The sequence below is a fragment of the Capricornis sumatraensis genome, chromosome X, assembly GCF_032405125.1.
Source record: "Capricornis sumatraensis isolate serow.1 chromosome X, serow.2, whole genome shotgun sequence".
Lineage (NCBI taxonomy): Eukaryota > Metazoa > Chordata > Mammalia > Artiodactyla > Bovidae > Capricornis > Capricornis sumatraensis.
Window position 1 is genome coordinate 123,469,016 of NC_091092.1, and position 21,579 is coordinate 123,490,594.

Here is a 21,579-nt window from a genome sequence, read left to right on the forward strand (position 1 = left end):
ACAGAGTCAGACATGACTGAGCAATTGACATTCACACACACACACACACACACACACCCTATGCAGGAAGGCAGAGAACTGGGAATTGAACCTCTCTAGGTCACATTTGAAACCAGTCTTCCTCCACCCAATGCTGCCTCTATACGGTTTTAATGCTAACTCACATCCTATATTCTATTTTTGTAATTGGCCAGCTCACTACAACTTACATAGTAACTCTTTATTTACCCATTTCCCAAATACCAGAACACCTTATGCTGAGACAGATGATAAAGACTTTCCTTAGCTCTAAGAACAACCTGTTACAACCAACACCTCTCCTTGAATTACGATTCACCACCTGCTTTTTAGGTTAGCTTTATTTTCTGAACTGCAAGGCATAGTACTCTAGGACCACTTGACATATAACAGACAGCCTTTATTTGACAGGCTGTTATTAATGCCTCTTGTATTAATAATAAACACTATGCTCAGTATATTCATTTTTTAAAGACCATAGCATTTGGGGGAGGGGGTGGAAAGCAGTTTACTCATCAGTAGACAATTTGAGAGAATAGGGAATTTTTATTTCTCTAACAGGATGGAACTAAAATGTGTGATTATAGAACAAAGCAAGGTGATGATTATCATGTTTATTCTGTGCATGAATTGATTACAAATCAAAAGCAGCATACATCTACATCTGTGCCCTAGCAAGTTAAAACAGTCAGGATCCAGGCAGAGGTATATGAAACCTTTGCCTGGATACCCACCACTGCCACTGTTATATGAGCCTTCTTTGGTGAAGTGTGAAGAAATACTGCCTAATAGAGCAACTAAGAATAGAGAATAGCTAAAATTTGCACATTTTAAACAGTGTATTCACATGGATTTGCATCTCAAAATAACCCTGCGAGAGAGAGTGGGCATGTCACCTCACCCTCGCTTTAGAGGTGAGGAATATTGCCATTCAAAGAGATGAAGTGACTTGCCTAAGATCTCACAGCTAATAAGCTGACAGTTAATACTCAAATCCTGCATAGTGCTTTCCCCACCACAACGTGATTAAAGTCCTACAAATTAGATTTTTGCTAGAATCTCTCAGGGCTTAATCAAATCAATATGAACATATGGCAAAGTAAAGGAAATCCATTCCCACTTTATTCCTTGAAGGGTTTTAATAAAAGATGGAAGATGCAATGTGGAGCCCTTTATTGTGTTGTTCTAGTAAAAAAAAAAATGTTTTGTTTTGTTGTTATATTTTGGGCCACGCCATGAGGCATGTGGGATCCCTAGACTAGGGATCGATCCTGCACCTCCTGCATTGGGAGTGCAGAGTCTTAACCACTGACCCACCAGGGAAGGCCCATGTTCTCTTTTTGAGTAGACCACACTATAATGTATGACATACAGTTTGGCCAAATTAATAACCTGATACCACAGAATTATTTTGCCTCCAATGTTATCTAATCAATTGTTTCATTGTAGCGACCAGGTAACTTCTTTTGTTGTGGGAATAGGGATAAATATAAACCCAAAAGTAAGTAGGAAAGAACTGAAGGGGAATCAGGTATTGGAGAATTTGCCTGTATACCCACCACTGCCACTGTAGGCTAAGGTTACTAATTAGCACTTACGACACAAGGGGACTTCAGTGAGACTCACTATCATATTATAGACATTTTTACATAGATAATTATAAAATGGCCTTATGACCAACTTTTGATCCAATTCTTAAATATAATAATCACTATCATGTATTAAATATCTATCTTACATGTTTATCTAGAACACATGATGCTTTGCTGCCATTTTATCATCTATTATTAAAATTAATCTATTATGATGTACATATTTATTCCAGTTCTTAAGTCTTTTTATCTTTTTATTTGTGCCTGTTCTGGGTTTTCCTTGCTGTGCACGGGGCTTCTGTAGTTGTGGCAAGCGGAGGCTACTCTTCACAGACGTGCACAGGCTTCTCACTGCAGCGGCTTTTCTTGTTGCGGAGCACACGGGCATCAGCAGTTGTGGCACACAGGCGCAGTTGTTGTGGCTTGCAGGCTCTAGACCATGGGCTGAATAGTTGTGGCACCCAGGCTCAGGTGCCCTGTGGCATGTGAAATCTCCCTGGACCAGGGATCCAACCCATGTCCCCTACATTGGCAGGTGGATTCTTATCCACTAAACCACCAGAGAAATCCATTTATTCCTATTTTTTAAATAAGAATGCTCAATTTCAGACCACATAGGTGATAATCAGGGAAGACAGGATTAGAATCTCAATGTGTAGAGTGCTAAAGCCCATTCATTCCCTGACAACTTGGCTGTGTTACACAGCTAGAATGTTGTAAATATTATGGTAGATATGGGTCTATCACTGACTCTCAATCTTTCTTCACAGAGGAAGTTAATAACTTACCTGTAACCAGAAATTCTTCAGTCTCTCTTTCAGTGGTCTTTTCCCTTTATGTGTTACCATTTTCCCTCTTTTATCTGCTGCAGTCTTCTTCCAGGTATGGTGAAGACTTAAACAGTCTTTTTGCAGTAACCTAGTCTCTAGTTTTCTGTTTCTAGTTATCAAGACTCTGCTGCCAACTCCCTTTGCTTCCAGCTCTTGCTCAAGTGCCCTTCTATTCTGGAGTTTCTGTCTCCTGATGACGTATCTTCATCTTCTGGTCTTTACTGCTGTAGCTTCCTGATACACGGGGCTCCATTTCTATCGCTTCATACTTGACACATTCAATTTTTTTGACATTTCATTTCATGCAATTGTTCTGTGACCTTCATGCCCATGCAAAATGCCTTCTCTTCTATGGGCCAATTCTTAGAACCTATCCATAATTAATCTTCTAAAAAGTTAAGGACTTACTTATTTTTCATCTACTCTATCTCTTTCATATGGGGAGCAATACAGTCGCCACCAGGCACTGGAGGAGGTGCAACTGGCCAATTCTAGGCAATTTGAAGTGTGTTAAGACACAGACTGCAAGGAGATCCAACCAGTCCATTCTGAAGGCGATCAGCCCTGGGTGTTCTTTGGAAGGAATGATGCTAAAGCTGAAACTCCAGTACTTTGGCCACCTCATGCGAAGAGTTGACTCATTAGAAAATACCCTGATGCTGGGAGGGATTGGGGGCAGGAGGAGAAGGGGACAACAGAGGATGAGATGGATGGGTGGCATCACTGACTCGATGGAATTGAGTCTGAGTGAACTCTGGGAGTTGGTGATGGACAGGGAGGCCTGGCATGCTGCAATTCATGGGGTCGCAAAGAGTTGGACACGACTGAGTGACTGAACTGAACTGAAGACCACAGAAATCTGTTTGGGGAGTTGTAGGGAATTGGTAGGTTTGGGGTATGGTTTAAGTGTTGAATGAAATGGAGATACTAAAGGGATATGATTGAACAAATAATGAGACTTGGCCTTATGTGTAATCTCACGTACCTTTTTCCTGGGGTTGAGAGAGTGAGTTGAGTGTTTCTATCAGTCAAGAACGTGATTAGACTTGAGCCTCACAAGTATCACTGTGGAAAATCGTTGGGTGGAAAAACATGGTGACAGATAGAAAGGGTGGATGCAAAGAGAGAGACTAATAGACTGGGATACTACAAATATTTTAAATATTTATTTATTTATTTGGCTGTGCTGGATCTTAGTAGTGGCATGTAGGATCTTCAGATATATGAACTTTAGTTGTGGCATGTGGAATCTAGTTCCTGGATCAGGGATTGAACCTGGGTCCTCTGCGTTGGGAGTATTAAGTCTTAACCACTGGACCACCAGGGAAGTCCCCATAGCACAGATTTTGATACAAGGGAAAGTTCTGTTTAATTTGGAAATACTCTGTAACTCTGTAGACATTGTATTGTGATAATTTCTTTATATGCCAGTCTTAATACACTAAAAAACCCTTTGCTCATCTTTGTATCATCAGTAACTATGGTAGTGCTTGGACTTAGTATGAGCTCAAGAAACATCTGAGTGAATAGAAAATGAATGAAAACCAGATTATCATTTATTTTCCTTTGGATTTGAATCCAATTTTCTACAAAATGGTGAGGAAAGGATTTGTTTCATTTTCCCCAGAATATGACAGATGAATGGGTGAATATTAATAAAGTGAAATATACTTGTTAAGAAGCAAGTAGAAATGGGTGCCATCCTGGTGATGGGATTTATCACACAAATGATAACCAGTTGAACGTTCATTTATTTGAATAAAATTTCTGAAATTGTCTCAAATTGCTTTGGTAAAGATAGCTGGACTGAATTAAAAGTGTTATTACAGAAGTCTACAAATGTCCATTAATTCTTTTGCGCAAGTTGACTCATTTGCAGATTTGCCAGTTCCTATGAGAAACCAAGGCATTGCAGGTTCTGTCAGATAATTTTCTCAATTAAATCTCTAGGCAATTAAATAAATTGCAAAAAACAGATCATTGCTTTTGGAAACTCCCATTCTGAGAGGAGTGAAATTCTTACCCTTGAGAGACTAGGTGTGTTTGTTAGTTGCTCAGTCATATCCAACTCTTTGACCCCTGGACTGTCCATGGAATTTTCCAGGCAAGAATACTGGAGTGGGTTGCCAGTCCCTTCTTCAGGGAATCTTCCCAACTCTGGGATTGGACCCAGGTCTCCCACATCGCAGGCAGATTATTTACTGTCTGAGTCACCAGGGAAGCCCCGGTGAAAGACTAGGCATCACTGGTTACAAAAAAAACTTAAAAAAAAAACTGCATTTTCTTTATAATTATAATAAATAATTAAAATAACTGAATTTAAATATTATCCATCTACTTTCCTGATCGCTCCTTTCCCTAACACTCTAGCATTGGCATTATTGAGACATTTTCATGTTTCTATGATTTTATTTGTTCTAATACCAATATAAAAGTTCAAGGATACAGGTTCTAAATACAGAAGAAGTAACAAAATAAGAACTGCATTTAGACACATGCTAGAGATGTTTCTGAACCTAAAATATAACTTCCTATAAAAAAGGGGGGGATAGCATAGCTATAAAATAAAAGAGAAATCAACCCTTTTTTTTTCCCCCAATAGGGGATACTAGTTGGCAAAGATAAAATGTCTTCAAAAGTATGAAGGCAACAGGTTTCTGTACCTTGAACTCTAGACCTATTAAATCATAGGGGAAAAAGAGATTCTTAAGCATGAAAAGGATTTGGGAAATATACTAGGTGCATGTTATCTTTTCCTGAAAAATAATATGACTGAAAGATATGGTCCAGCAAAACTAAAAAAAGAGTTCATAAAAGAGGACAGCATCAGATGCCGAAACAGTGTGAGCAGAGAAACTAACAAAATCCATCCCTAAACTGAAACCAGTTTTTCTCAGTGGAGGTGCTGTGGGCATTTTGGGTGACCAACTGTTTTGTAGACTGTCCTGCCTATTGCAAAATGTCTAGAATTTATGTTCCTCAATTTTAAAGAAAGAGTTCTGAGAACATGAGTGACATAACATTTTTTTAAGTGAATAGAAAACTGGAACAATAATTCTGAGGGTGAGTTACTGATAATGTTTATTGTGGTACTTTGTATTATGAAATTAATATCTCAGTGAAAATGATACAAACATGACAACAGGCAAAAAATGTCAAGTATATGTCATTCAAACCCTCATTCTTGCTTCCCAGGCTTTCAACTTCTTGTAATGCCACCATAACATATTTTTATTTTATGTACACATATTCATCTACAGCTTCCTAACCCATTCCCATCTGTATATCTGATTAACTTTTGTATTTATACCAACTTATCTTTGCATAGAATATTCAGAGTATATAAGTATATTTATTTTCCTCAATGTGGCAGGTCTTGTTGAAGTAAAAATGAATATAGGACAAAATCACTGTTGCTGACTCTGAGGGAAAATATTAAAGTATAATTTCCTTGTTGGTGTAAGTAGCACTGTTCCACAAAATAACAAACTTGGGAAAGAAGGTTATTAAAAAAAACATGATTTTTAAAAAATGTTTACGTCTTCCACATCAGTGAAATATTGTGAACATGCATCTGTAGTTCTTTTCCACATTTACAGAATACAACTGTCAGTAGATGGTTGTCTTAGGAACTCTAAGCCTACTTTTCTCACAGTTGTCACCTTATCCCCAACCCAAGTTATTCTTTTTAATATAGTCCCAGATTTCATTATCAGAATGCCCTATGCTGAGAAAAAATTTACAGAAGGTCCTGCTGCTGCTGCTGTTGCTGCTGCTAAGTTGCTTCAGTCGTGTCCGAATCTGTGCGACCCTATAGACGGCAGCCCACCATGTTTCCCCATCCCTGGGATTCTCCAGGCAAGAACACTGGAGTGGGTTGCCATTTCCTTCTCCAATGCATGAAAGTGAAAAGTGAAAGGGAAGTCTCTCAGTCGTGTCTGACTCTTCACAACCCCATGGACTGCAGCCTACCAGACTCCTCCGTCCATGGGATTTACCAGGCAAGAGTACTGGAGTGGGGTGCCATCACCTTCACGGACAGAAGGTCCTAGGAGAAGTTAAATCAGAATAATGTAAGATTCCTGTATAGGTTTTCTCATTCATTTATTTGAAACCAGAAGATTCTGTTTTCCATTTAATTAATCATATCAGATATATGCCATTCAATTGATCATATCAGATATATGCATGCCTGACTAGATTATCTGTAAAATTGAATGTTTAAAATGGCTGATGAAACACTGAGTGTTGCCCTTTTCCTTTCTTCTTACTTTTATTTATTGTGATTTTTTCATATCTCACCCATCAAATTTTATTGATCTAATAACCCAATATAGGATATGTCTCATAAAAGGTGAGAGAAACAACTTTAGAGAAAAAAATAAAGGGAATGTCCAGAGGTAAAATAAGTGGAAGCATAAAGGGCACTGACAACAAAACCTTTCTGCCATATTGAGGCACTATGGGAGATTCCCAGGATACCCAAAGATGCTATTAAATTCACACTGCCTGACTTTGTACTATTCTCTTAGGATTTACAGCAACTGCCAGAAGCCAATTGAGGTTTTTCCAGGCTATTCTCCACTTCCTCTTCCATATTCTTCATGTTCCCAAAAGTCATTGAAAGAGGTTAGTGATAAAGGATGTAGAATGTTTTTCCTGTTAAATGTGGAGTGAAATAACCATATGTGAGGGACTTCCTAGCTTCTATATGAGGGTACAAAGATCTAAGTAATCTATAAGGACATTTTGTTCCAATGACTATAAAAACATTTTAATTAAACTCCTGGAATAGAGAGAATTACAAATTTAGCAAGTGGAATGTCATAAATTTTTTAAGCATGGAAATCAAAGCAAGCTAACATGTCAACTATCTTGGCAAGACATGCTTTTGGCCAAAGGAAATGAAGGTTTCACACAAGAATATGTTCAGAAGTGATTAATAGTAGATATTTTTGGTACAGCTGTGTGGTCTTCTTTACAGACCAGGGCCTGGTGGACTGGAGTCCACGAAAAGAAAGAGGGAAAAGGAGAGAGAGAGAGAGAGAGAGAGAGAGAGAGAGAGAGAGCAGTATCTCTCGGGTTACTTGGAAAATCAATAAAGCTCATACACAGGACATGAAGGCACAGGTCATCCTCTCAAGGAGGTCTTGAAAGCCCAGGCGAGAAAGTGAGCTCAGCAGGTTTCCACGCTCCAACGAGAATGAAGACAGAAAGGACATGGGGGACCCCAGTCTCTAGTGGAGCAAGGGTATTTTATTAGCAGAAATGCAGGCTTCTATATCTTTAGTAAAATGATTACTCAGTTATTACAAAGAATGAAATTTCCATCAGTTGCAACAAAATGGATAGTCTAATACATACAAGGTTGCTGACGCTGAAAAGAGTCACTGAAGGGAGTTACCGAAAGGAATCCAAGCAGATACCCTTTCCCATGATCTCAGTCCTGAGAACTGCATGCAGCTCTACTCGTTCCTGGAATAGGAACTGATAAGGAACAGAGAATCCTTCAGAAATTGCACACAAAGGAAGAAAAGTGCAACATACTGGATTCCTTAAAGTTGAACATCCCTTGAGGCAGCTGCCCCTCAATGTCATTCAGGGCTGAGATTGTTTCTCTTTTTCTCTTCCACCATCTTGGATGTGTTGCCATTTGGCCTTTATACTCTGACATAATGATGCCAATGGAGTTTTCACGGCTCCATCGAGAAGTGTATGATCAATACAGGAAGAGGGGTAATAGCTCATACTGCCTCGCATATCCCCTTTTATCACAAAAGCAAAATATTCTTAGAATGACTCTGGCACATAGCCCCTTAAAGCTGATTGCTTGAAGATGGGTCATATGGTCACTTCCAGCTTCATGAAAGTTGTTAAACTGATTCTCTGGTGTTTTTATCCTTTATAGTGAGAAAAAAGGAAGGGTGGTGGGTTTGGATGACTATTAGCTTAGAAAACCACAAGTATTTGATACACAAACTAAATTAATTGGGTTTTATGAATCCTTGTCTCACATACCATCTTGTGACTCTAGAAGATAAATTCATGAAAATTGGCATGGTGGCAGAAAACTTCCTGCAGAGGTTTATCATGATAAACTATTCTTTACATATATAAATCTTTGAGTTGGTTAATAGAAGAAAAAATTACCATGAGTTAAAAATGACTTATTACAAATGTCAGTCATTCTGTGAAAGATGAAAAAAATAAACCCTAAAAAGAGATTTTGAGAAAATTACTGGAATTGATTCCTTTTTAACTTAAAAATCAGCTGTATAAGCTCTTGATCAAAATTTTCAAAAGTTAAAAAAGAAAGACTAATATCATTGTTTGAAAAGTAATGTGGTAAATAGAGATTTGAAAAATTAACTGGATGTCATTGGAATCTATAATCATTAGATTTCTAATGAGGATGGCTTGAACAAACAATCAAGCTTCTATGGTTTGGATGAATCATTCTCATTCTTTGACTTTGTTACTTACAGAGCATTTTCTTTTTTAATTGCAGACTGAATATATTTCAAATTATGCTGCTAATAATTATTGATGAGTGAATTGCACAGGATTCTGAAATTTGGTTTCACATGAATAAGAAAAGTCAAACAATTGAGCAATTAAATTCATTCCAATCAACTAAGCTTCTAGAAAATTGGCTTGATATGACATTGAGAGATCTAATTGAATTTCTGCATATCATGTGCTAGTATAACTATGAGCCAAGGGTTCAGCATCATTAGCTAATATTTGAAATTAAAGAAGAGTTTAAAGATTATCTCCAGTGTTCCCAGATGGTATGGTAGAAGTAAGTGAAGTTTAAACTAACTCTCTTAATTCTTCAGGTAAAGAATCTTAGTTTAGAAGACATTAAGTTACTTGATCTAAATAGTTTGAGTAGTTAATTAAATCAAGAGCTAGAACCAAACTGGTTTAAGTCTTGTGTCAATATCCAAGCCACTAGTTTTATATTTTTTATTTAAAAATAGTGGTCACATAACTATTTAACTTGCTACTTGCTTTTTCAGAAAACTAATAGGAGTTAAATGTATGGGCAAGCCAAGATTTGTAAATAATGTTAATGTAAGAGAGATATAAATATTAATATAGCCCAACAAAGAGGAATAATCCATGTAGCTACAAACAAACAAAATCTTGGACTTAGGAGAAAAGAGTTAAGGCATCTTATCAAAATCAGATAACAGAATAATGCCTCTCCATTGTATTCCTTTTATATTGTGTTCTCCAAGAAATCAATTTGAGGGGAGGACAATGAAAATATTGGTTGCAGCCAGGTGACTGAGTTCTCTTCTGGAGAATTATAAAGGTAATTTGAGAAAGAAAGGAGGTTTTCTCTCACTAACCCCATCTTTAATCTCTTATATTTTCTGGGGTGCAAGTTTCCTTGCAAGGCTAAAAATAGACATTTTTCACAGTATGATTGTTTTCTGTGTAATTCAATATTGGATAACAGCAATTGCTAGCATTTAGTATGCTTTTGTGTGTGTGTGTATGTGTGTGTGTGTGTGTGTGTGTGTTTGGAAGAGAGAAAGAGGAACTGTACTTCATGTTTTGTAAGCTTTTTCTTAATTGATACTCTCAGAAACACTATGAGATAACATGATATTCACTAAACCTAATCACAAATATTTCTTGTTCTCTTGGGCAGTGATAAGAGGTTCTTCTCTCCCCTCTTAGAGTTAGGTATGATCATATATCTTGCTTTTAGCCAATAAAATGTAAGCAGAAGTGATGCGTGTCATAAGAACCAATGTACAGTTCATCCAGATCTCTGCTGTGCTGTTACAATTAACAATGTTTCAGAGAGTGGTATTCTCTTACCCTCCATCTTAGAGTGGGAACCACTGAGGCACAGTTTCTTGCTGCCTTACAATGGAAATATAAAGGGAGTGAGAGAGAAACTTCATGTTAAACCATTGAGATCTTGAGTACTGTTGTTGCAACATAGCCAAGTCCATTCTGACTGACATAATAATTACTTTTACTGTCTTCTTCAATTTACAAAGGAGGAAAATAGAGATAAATTATTCGTCCATGATGACACCACAACTTAAATAGAACTTAACTTGAGTCAAACCAAGAAGTCTCACTCCATCACTCATTTTATATGTAACTGTGGGTGATATACTTATTGTGAAGAAGGAATGTCCGCTAACATAATGTGGAACCCTGAACTTAATTTCTAAGCATAGAGAGGTGATTATATTAATTCATGTAACCTGGACATATTTTTAGTATTTACAAATCACTTTCACATGCATATGGCTTCCCTGGTAGCTCAGCTGGTAAAGAATCCACCTGCAATGTGGGAGACCTGGGTTCAATGCCTGGGTTGGGGAAATCACCTGGAGAAGGGAACAGCTACCCATTCCAATATCCTGGCCTGGAGAATTCCTTGATTCAGAGGAGCCTGATGGGCTACAGTCCGTGGGATCGCAAATAATTGGACATGACTGAGCTACTTTCACTTTCACATGCCTACAGCCCACTGCTTATTAATCCTGTAGGATATGCCTGAATGTTGTTGTCCTCGGAAACAAAAAGAGTATGAAGAGGTCACCAAAGCATGTCTCCAGAAATCATGTGCAAACATCCCTCCATTAGTCAGGTCAAGCTGCCCTAACACGATGCCACATACTGAGATATTTTCTAAATTTTCTCACAATTCTGGAGGTGGGGAAGTCCAGAATCAAAGTGCCGGCCCATTTGGTACCTGGTGAAGACTCTTCCTGGCTTGTAGACAACCACTTTCTCACTGTGTCCTCACATAGCAGAGAAAGAGTGTGTGTTTCTTTTTCTTCTTCTTTTTTTTTTTAAAAAAATATCTACTGATTTATATATTTGGCTGTGTTGGGTGTTAGTTGCAGGATGTGAACTCTTAGCTGGGACATGTGGGATCTAGTTCCTCAACCAGGGATAGAACCCGGGCACCCTGCATTGGGAATGCTGAGGCTTAGCCATGGGACCACCTGGGAAGTCCCCTCCTTCTCATAATAGCACTTCCCCACCCTATCAGATTAGATCTCCACCATTATGTCCTCACTTAGTCTTTATCACCTCCTCAAAAGCCCTGACTCCAAAAATAGACACATTGGGGCTTAGGGCTTTAGCATATGAATTTCGGAGAGACACAAACTTTTGACCCATAGCCATCTCCTAGGAGCCTTTAGCAATTTAAGAAAGCTTTAATATTAAGTACTCACTTCCAAATATTCCCAAGCCTTTCATGTCTCTCTCTCTCTCTCTCTCTCTCTCTCTCTCTCTCTCTCTCTCTCTCTCTCTCTCTCTCTCTCTCTCTCTATCTATCTATCTATATATATATATGTATATGTATATAAAATGCAAAAAAGCAAAATGGCTGTCTGGAGAGACCTTACAAATAGCTGTGAAAAGAAGAGAAGCGAAAAGCAAAGGAGAAAAAGAAAGATATAAGTATCTGAATGCAGAGTTCCAAAGAATAGCAAGAAGACATAAAAAAGCCTTCCTCAGTGATCAATGCAAAGAAATAGAAGAAAACAACAGAATGGGAAAGACAAGAGATCTCTTCAAGAAAATTAGAGATACCAAGGGAACATTTCATGCAAAGATGGGCAAAATAAAGGACAGAAATGGTATGGACCTAACAGAAGCAGAAGATATTAAGAAGAGGTGGCAAGAATACACAGAAGAACTGTACAAAAAAGATCTTCATGACCAAGATAATCATGATGGTGTGATCACTCACCTAGAGCCAGACATCCTGGAATGTGAAGTCAAGTGGTCCTTAGAAAGCATCACTACGAACAAAGCTAGTGGAGGTGATAGAATTCCAGTGGAGCTATTTCAAATCCTAAAAGATGATGCTGTGAAAGTGCTGCACTCAATATGCCAGCAAATTTGGAAAACTCAGCAGTGGCCACAGGACTGGAAAAGGTCAGTTTTCATTCTAATCCCCTAAGAAAGGCAATGCCAAATAATGCTCAAACTACCGCACAATTGCACTCATCTCACATGCTAGTAAAGTAATGCTCAAAATTCTCCAAGCCAGACTTCAACATTACATGAACCGTGAACTACCAGATGTTCAAGCTGGTTTTAGAAAAGACAGAGGAACCAGAGATCAAATTGCCAACATCCACTGGATCATGGAAAAAGCAAGAGAGTTCCAGAAAAACATCTATTTCTGCTTTATTGACTATGGCAAAGCCTTTGACTGTGTGGATCACAATCAACTGTGGAAAATTCTTCAAAAGATGGGAATACCAGGCCACCTGACCTGCCTCTTGAGAAATCTGTATGCAGGTCAGGAAGCAACAGTTAGAACTGGACATGGAACAACAGACTGGTTCCAAACAGGAAAAGGAGTATGTCAAGGCTGTATATTGTCACCCTGCTTATTTAACTTATATGCTTAGTACATCATGAGAAATGCTGGATTGGAAGAAGCACAAGCTGGAATCAAGATTGCCGGGAGAAATATCAATCACCTCAGATATGCAGATGACACCACCCTTATGGCAGAAAGCGAAGAGGAACTAAAAAGCCTCTTGATGAAAGTAAAGAGGAGAGTGAAAAAGTTGGCTTAAACCTCAACATTCAGAAAATGAAGATCATGGCATCTGGTCCCATCACTCCATGGGAAATAGATGGGAAAACAGTGGAAACAGTGTCAGACTTTATTTTGGGGGGAGCTCCAAAATAACTGCAGATGGTGAATGCAGCCATGAAATTAAAAGATGCTTACTCCTTGGAAGGAAAGTTATGACCAACCTAGATAGCATATTAAAAAGCAGAGACATTACTTTGCCAACAAAGGTCCATCTAGTCAAGGCTATGGTTTTTCCTGTGGTCATGTATAGATGTGAGAGTTGGACTGTGAAGAAAGCTGAGCACCGAAGAATTGATGGTTTTGAACTGTGGTGTTGGAGAAGGCTCCTGAGAGTCCCTTGGACTGCAAGGAGATCCAACCAGTTCATTCTAAAGGAAATCGGTCCTGAATATTCATTGGAAGGACTGATGCTGAAGCTGAAACTCCAATACTTTGGCCACCTGATACGAAGAACTGACTCATTTGAAAAGACTCTGATGCTGGGAGGCATTGGGGGCAGGAGGAGAAGAGGACGACCAAGGATGAGATGGCTGGATGGTATCACCAACTCAATGGACATGAGTTTGAGTGAAATCCGGAAGTTGGTGATGGACAGGGACGCCTGGCGTGCTGCAGTTTATGGGGTCGCAAAGAGTCAGACACGACTGAGCAACTGAACTGAACTGAATATATATATATATATACACACGCACACACACACACGACTGGAAAGAAAAAACAATTCAGTAAGTATTTCATCCATTCACTTATTCACTTACTTAACTCATATTTATTAAGCATCTGTTATGTGCCATATAATTCCTGGCCATGAGCTAAGTCAATGAACAAAACAAATGTCCTTCCTTCACAAAATTTATGTTTTAATAGATATATATCACATATTATGCCGGAGTAATAGGTTATCTTAATAAAAATAAAGCGTATTAAAAGTATAGAGAATGATGAGGGCCAGAATTTCTACTTTTCAATAGGGGTCAAATAAATCCTCTCAGATGAGGTGACTTTTATGCAAAGACCTAATACATAAAGCTTTTACATCTTCAAATATTATAACTGAAAAGATAATGAGAGAACATATTTTCAGATTCCTTCATTTCACAGAAGCATAAACTGGGATCTAAAATAGAGGTTGGCAAACATTTTTCTTTAAAGAGCCCAGCAATAAATATTTCTTTTTGTTTTGTACCCTAGACAACCTGAGTCAGTGTCATAACTACTGTTACAGTACAAAAAACAGCCATAAATGCTACATAAATGAAGAGTGTGGGTGTGTTCTAATAAAATTTAGTTTGCAACACAGGCAGTGAAATGAGAACCTACTGTATAGCACAAGGAACTCTACTTACTGCTCTGTGGCGACCTAGTCAGTTCAGTTGCTCAGTCGTGTCCGACTCTTTGCAACCCCATGGACTGCAGCATGCCAGGCCTCCCTGTCCATCGCCAACTCCAGGAGCTTACTCAAACTCATGTCCATTGAGTCGGTGATGCTATCCAACCATCTCATCCTCTGTCATCCCCTTCTTCTGCCTTCAATTTTTCCCAGCATCAGAGTCTTTTCCAGTGAGTCAGTTCCTCCCATCAGGTGGCCAAAGTATTAGAGTTTCAGCTTCAACATCAGTCCTTCCAATGAATATTCAGGACTGATTTCCTTTAGGAAGGACTGGTTGGATCTCCTTGCAGTCCAAGGGACTCTCAAGAGTCTTCTCCAACACCACAGTTCCAAAGCATCAATTCTTCAGCATTCAGCTTTCTTTATAGTCCAACTTTCACATCCATACATGACTCCTGGAAAAACCATAGCTTTGACCTCAATGGGAAGGAAACCCAGAAAAAAGGGGATATATGTATCATATGACTGATTCACTTTGCTGTACATTGCTGTACCGTGTTTAACACAGCATTGTAAAGCAACTGTACTCCAGTGAAAATTTAAAAAGAAATAGCAGGCCATAGATAAAGATTTGTCATACAGTCTGCAGTTTTCCAGTTCCTAATCTGGAACAATGAAATTACTTTCCCAGGGTCACACATTTGATAGTTGATGACAGCAGAGAGGACAAAAATATTTCTGCTGTCTTCAGAAACAACAGACATCTTTAAAGCAGATTGTCACAGACAAGGACATAGTTAAATAAACAGTAGTCTATGATGGGTGAAAAAAACTATCCACCTAGCTGTTGGCACCTGAATTTCTTTTAGGGAAGGAACTGTCTTTGTTTAGGAAAACATATTGGTAAGCTACTTCTGGCAGAAGGTGACATGCTGAGGGCAGAATTTAATAGGAAGCCATGAAATAAAAAGGATGATTCTGTGGCTCTGTGAAAAGGAAAGGTAGAGAAAGGGAAAGAGTGAAGAGTCAGTTGACAGAACACCATGTTAGAAGAAGACATGTTAAGAAATATATGTCTGATCAATTTTTTATCAGCTGTATTGTTGCAGTGCAAACCTTCTATTGTCCTCAAAAAGTATAGAAAACACTGATGCACAATTCAAAGACGTTTTATGAATGGGCTTTTTTTTTTTCTGCTATTCTTTTATTTATTTATTTTTTTAATTTTAAAATCTTTAATTCTTACATGTGTTCCCAAACATGAAACCCCCCTCCCACCTCCCTCCCCATAACATCTCTGTGGGTCATCCCCATGCACCAGCCCCAAGCATGCTGTATCTGCGTCAGACATAGACTGGCGATTCAATTCTTACATGATAGTATACATGATAGAATGCCATTCTCCCAAATCATCCCACCCTCTCCCTCTCCCTCTGAGTCCAAAAGTCCATTATACACAGCTGTGTCTTTTTTCCTGTCTTGCATACAGGGTCGTCATTGCCATCTTTCTAAATTCCATATATATGTGTTAGTATACTGTATTGGTGTTTTTCTTTCTGGCTTACTTCACTCTGTATAATCGGCTCCAGTTTCATCCATCTCATCAGAACTGATTCAAATGAATTCTTTTTAACGGCTGAGTAATACTCCATTGTGTATATGTACCACAGCTTTCTTATCCATTCATCTGCTGATGGACATCTAGGTTGTTTCCAAGTCCTGGCTATTATAAACAGTGCTGCGATGAACATTGGGGTACATGTGTCTCTTTCAATTCTGGTTTCCTCGGTGTGTATGCCCAGCAGTGGGATTGCTGGGTCATAAGGTAGTTCTATTTGCAATTTTTTAAGGAATCTCCACACTGTTCTCCATAGTGGCTGTACTAGTTTGCATTCCCACCAACAGTGTAGGAGGGTTCCCTTTTCTCCACACCCTCTCCAGCATTTATTGCTTGCAGATTTTTGGATCGCAGCCATTCTGACTGGTGTGAAGTGATACCTCATTGTGGTTTTGATTTGCATTTCTCTGATAATGAGTGATGTTGAGCATCTTTTCATGTGTTTGTTAGCCATCCGTATGTCTTCTTTGGAGAAATGTCTATTTAGTTCTTTGGCCCATTTTTTGATATGAATGGGCTTTTAAAGATGTGTCTGTGGGAGGGGGAGGAATTCAGTCAGGAAGCTGAGTTTTGTCTGAGCCAATTCTTGCTGTATGTGTGGCATTTAATTAAATCTCAACCTTCGATAGCTCAACCATCTGTTTTCTCTGTCCTTATAGTTAAACAATACGAGGGAAGGTTCTGTTAACAGGCCATGTTGGTCCAGCTATAAATTTAAGAACTAAAACTCTAACCTCAGTGTGGCCCTCAGTAGTGCCCACGGTCTGTTGACAACAGTTATTTCCAACCTTATCCACTCTACTCAAAGCATCAAGCCTTCACCCTCCTCCTCTCCACTTATCATATGATAACCAGGCATTTTAGATGGAAAGAGAAAGCATCAGATGGTGACTCCCTTATCTTCCTCCCACCTAACATACTAATCAAGAAGCCTCTAACTTTGGAGTATCCTCCTTCCCTTCTTCAAAAAGAGACAAAGGGCTTTCTCTCCTCCTATGTAAGGTAGAGACTTCTGCCTCATGAACTGTTTGTTCAGCATAGAGTTGAACAAACTGTATACTGTTTGTTATCCATCATCACTCTCATACTGCAGACCCTCTGTGGAAATGAATTCTTCACATCTGTGCTTAAATCATTATCATTAAAAAAAACAAAAAAAACAGACCAAAAACAAAACCTACCTCTACCCACATGCCACTATCATCTACTGCGCTTTCTCTCCTTCACCTCTAAACTTCTTGAAAGAGTTGTTGGCAAAATTGTCCTCATTCCCTTACTTCTCAAACTCCTCTAATCTGGACTATTTCCAGTACTGTTATCTCACTAAATCCAATGGCAAATTTAAATTATTTCCTTATTCAATATTTCCACAGCTCTTGACATGATTGACTGCTCCCTTCTTGAAAAACTTTCATCCTTTGGCTTGGAAGTCATCCCCCTCTCCTTTTTCCCCTCTGTTCTAACTTCTCCCTGGCTGCCTTATTTGTAGTTCATACTCTTCTGCTCCCAGGATAATAAGTGTTGAAGTTCCTCAAAACTAAAATTTAAGTTCTCTCTTCTTCTTACTCTGTGTTCTCCTATTAAGTGATCTTATTGTCATTCAGGGTTTCATTTAGCACCCATAATCTGGTGATTCACAATTTTCTTTCTACAAACTAAAATCACCTTGGAACTCTAGACCACAATTTCAAATGCCTGTTTAACATTTCTTTTTAGATGGCTTCAAATCCATGTCAGAAATCAAATTTTTGATATCCTATCTGGTCCTCTTGGTGAGAGCAAGGTGGACGAGCAGAAAGAAATGCTATGGTTTTTCCGTCCAGTCAAAGCTATGGTTTTTCCAGTAGTCATGTATGGATGTGAGAGTTGGACCATAAAGAAAGCTGAGCGCCAAAGAATTGATGCTTTTGAACTGTGGTGTTGGAGAAGACCCTTGGGAGTCCCTTGGACTGCAAGGAGATCCAACCAGTCTATCCTAAAGGAAATCAGTCCTGAATATTCATTAGAAAGACTGATACTGAAGCTGAAACTCCAGTACTTTGGCCACCTGATGTGAAGAACTAAGTCACTAGAAAAGACTCTGATGCTGGGAAAGATCGAAGGCAGGAGGAGAAGGGGATGACAGAGGATGAAATGGCAGGATGGCATCACAGACTCAATGACAGGGAAGGCTGGCATGCTGCAGTCCATGGGGTCACAAAGAATCAGACACAACTGAGAGACTGAGCTGAACTGAACCCAGTCCTCTTATTGAAGAGTGAATGGTATCACCATCTAACTACTTAGATTGGGAAGAAACTTAAGAATAACCCATGACTCTTCCTTGAACTTCAGTCCTCATATCCACTTAATCACAAGGCTATCAATTTTTGAAAAATATTTACTTATGCATTTATTTTTTACTATATCAGGTCTTAGTCATGGCACACAGGATCTTCTTGCAGTTTGCTGGCATCTCTCTAGTTGTGGCATGCAGGCTCGGTTGCCCCATGGCATGTGGGATCTTTGTTCCCCAACTAGATATCAAACCTGCATCTCCTGCATTGGAAGGCAGACTCTTAACCACTGGACCACCAGGGAAGTCCTGAGGCTATCAATTTTACCTTTTAAATATATACCAAATTTCCCATGTCTTTCCACATCTATTGCCACCATTCTAGCCTAAGGAAGGTATCTCCAGCTGTCAACTGGACTGCTGCAGTGTGTGTGTGCATGAATGTACACATGCGTGCTCAGTTGTGTCTGACTGTTTTGTGACCCCATGGACTGTAGCCTGCCAGGCTCCTCTGTCCATGGGATTTCCCAGGCAAGCATACAGGAGTGAGATGTAGTTTCCTCCTCCATGAGATATTCCCAACCCAAGGATTGAACTCTGATCTCCTGCATTGGCAGGTGGATTCTTTACCGCTGAGTCACTTGGGAAGCCCAGACTACTGCAAGAGCCTACTTTAATTCTTGGCCTCTTCACTCACTCATACTCCAAATTGGGATGACCAAGGTGATGATTTGTAATGCAAGCTGATGAGACCATATCTTCATTACATCAGTGGCTTCATTGTTGTTTGGATAGTGACCAAGGTTATAACATCGCCTACAATGTCCTACATGACATTGCTATTTTTCCAATGTCATTCCCATACCACAGTCCCTGCTGACTTGTGTACTTCAGCCACAATGACCTTCCTATATGGTTTCCTTTTCACCATGGGCCTTCCTATATGGAACTCCATTTGCATCAAATGGTAACTCCCGTATCTCCCTGCCCTTCAACATACTAATCAAGGAACTCTGGGGATCCTCTTTTGCTTCTGTGAAAAGAGAGGGCCACCTCTCCTCCTACATAAGGTAAATTTTTCCACCTCATGAACTGTACATTTTCTGTTACACTTTATTACTCTCATATTCCGAACTCTCTCACAGAACTGAATCCTTTACATGAGGGCTCTCAAGCCATTAAGTCATTAAATTAAACATGGAGTTTTCTTACCCTCTCCTCTAATTAACTCCTACCATTCTTTTGGATCATATATTAATGGCTTTTTTTTCCCCAGGAAAACTGTCTCTATGGGCTTCCCTGGTGTCTCAGATCACAAAGAATCTGTCTGCAACGCAGGAGACCTGGGTTTGATCCCTGGGTCAGGAAAATCCCCTGGAGAAGGGAATGGCTACTCACTCCAGTATTCTTGCTTGGAAAATACCATGGACAGAGGAGGTTGGCTGACTACAGTCCATGGGATTGCAAAGAGTCGGACATGACTGAGCAACTAACACACACACACAGCCTCCTAGGCTAGATAAAGTAAGTGTTTCTGTAAACATTCTCCCCTCCATCATAGCACTTATCATTCACAGTGTTCCAATTATTTGTATCATCATTTAACAAATGTCTCCTCCACATACTAGCCTATTGCTTCCCCTAAAACCAGCCCAATGTCTCACATATAACTTGACCTAACAAATAATAGGCCGTCAATAAATATTTGATAAATGAATAAGTGAGTAAGTGATGCTATGCACAATACTCTGGATAGTAAAACACTTTATATGATAACTAATTCAAAATAAACAGGTGATAATGAGCATGACCTGAGAATATGCAGAAATTTAGAAAATGACATGGAACTTTCTATTAATACCAGACATGAAATTAACAGGTTAACAAACTTCTCTAGGCTCTGACTGACATCTGTATCACAGTTAATTTATCCAGTACATGAAGAGTGTAATTCAAAGGGGGAATTGAGAAGTGGTGACGCCATTTTTAACTTGGTGATGTTACATGGGACCATTATTGGGGAACAACATGAGTTTTAGCCTAATCTCCACAGTGTAAAACAAGGACTTCACCTGCCAAATGACTCAACAATCTTGTGAATTTTTAATAGTGTTCACCCCATTCTGATATCAGTAAGATTTTTAAAGTTTATCTCATGAAAAAATAAAGAGGTAATTAGTATATAGCATCAAGTCAGGTCCAAACCCATTTTGCCCTGGAATTAACTCACAGAGGGACATCGCACCTGCTACAATAAGGGCCAGCCATGCTGAGTGTAGCCTACTTTAAGAGGCCTTAATATGCTTTTTTGGCCGGGAGGGATCATTGCAGCCATGGAACATGTCATATTTTGCATATTTTATGCCTTGGGTTTTCTAAGCATTAGATGAAGCTATGATTCACAGGTATTAATCTGAGTCCTTCATCAGTTCTCTGGCAGGCACCCAATGCTCCGTGACTTGGTTCCCCCAATTAATCATCTTCTTTTTTGACTCAAATTGCTCACAGCTGTGATCAAACATTGGCACAGCTCCTAAGAAGGAGGGGCACACAAGAACTGTTATTGGGCAAATAATAGAAGCTGTCACACAACCTGTATTTAGTTTCAAAAAGTTTGCAAACTTAGAAAGTGCTGCCTGTTAGGCTAGAGAAGGAGTCTCACTGGGAAGGGAACCCCATTATTTAGACCTGTATAGGGTCATGACTGAAGTGACTTAGCAGCAGCAGCAGCATTCTTGCCCAAGCATATGGTGTTGCAAATCATACCACTTGAGCTGTGCATCATTTTTAAAAGGTATAAAAATACCTCATGAATTAATCTATGAGAGAAAAATGCAAGTAGAAAATATTGAAGGGATTTGACAATCAGAAAAAAAAATCTTACTGTTATAATTAATGTACAAAGGGACTTTGAAACAATATAGGTACACGTGTCTATCTTGTTTGTTGATAATTAATCTTTAGAAACAAAGGTATAAATTGTTCTGTCTCTGCTAACTTTATTTTCTCTGTATAAATAAAAATACTAAGGTAGAATAATCTGTCAATATACTAGATTAAAGAAAATTTAGGACTTATTCCTCAATTGCATTTTATTTTCCAGTTGATGGTATAAGAAATCTGTGAACATTTTAGAACTCAGAGCCTCAGAGTGGTTGAGTTATACTCCTTTGTTCATCTAGCTAATAGTGGCAAATCGAGAGTTCAAACTCAAGTCAGTGTACTTTAGAACTCAAGGTTTTAAACAGCCTCTCAATCACCCTCCTATTTTGTTTCATATATCAACAGGACTTAAATATTATTTCAATAAAAA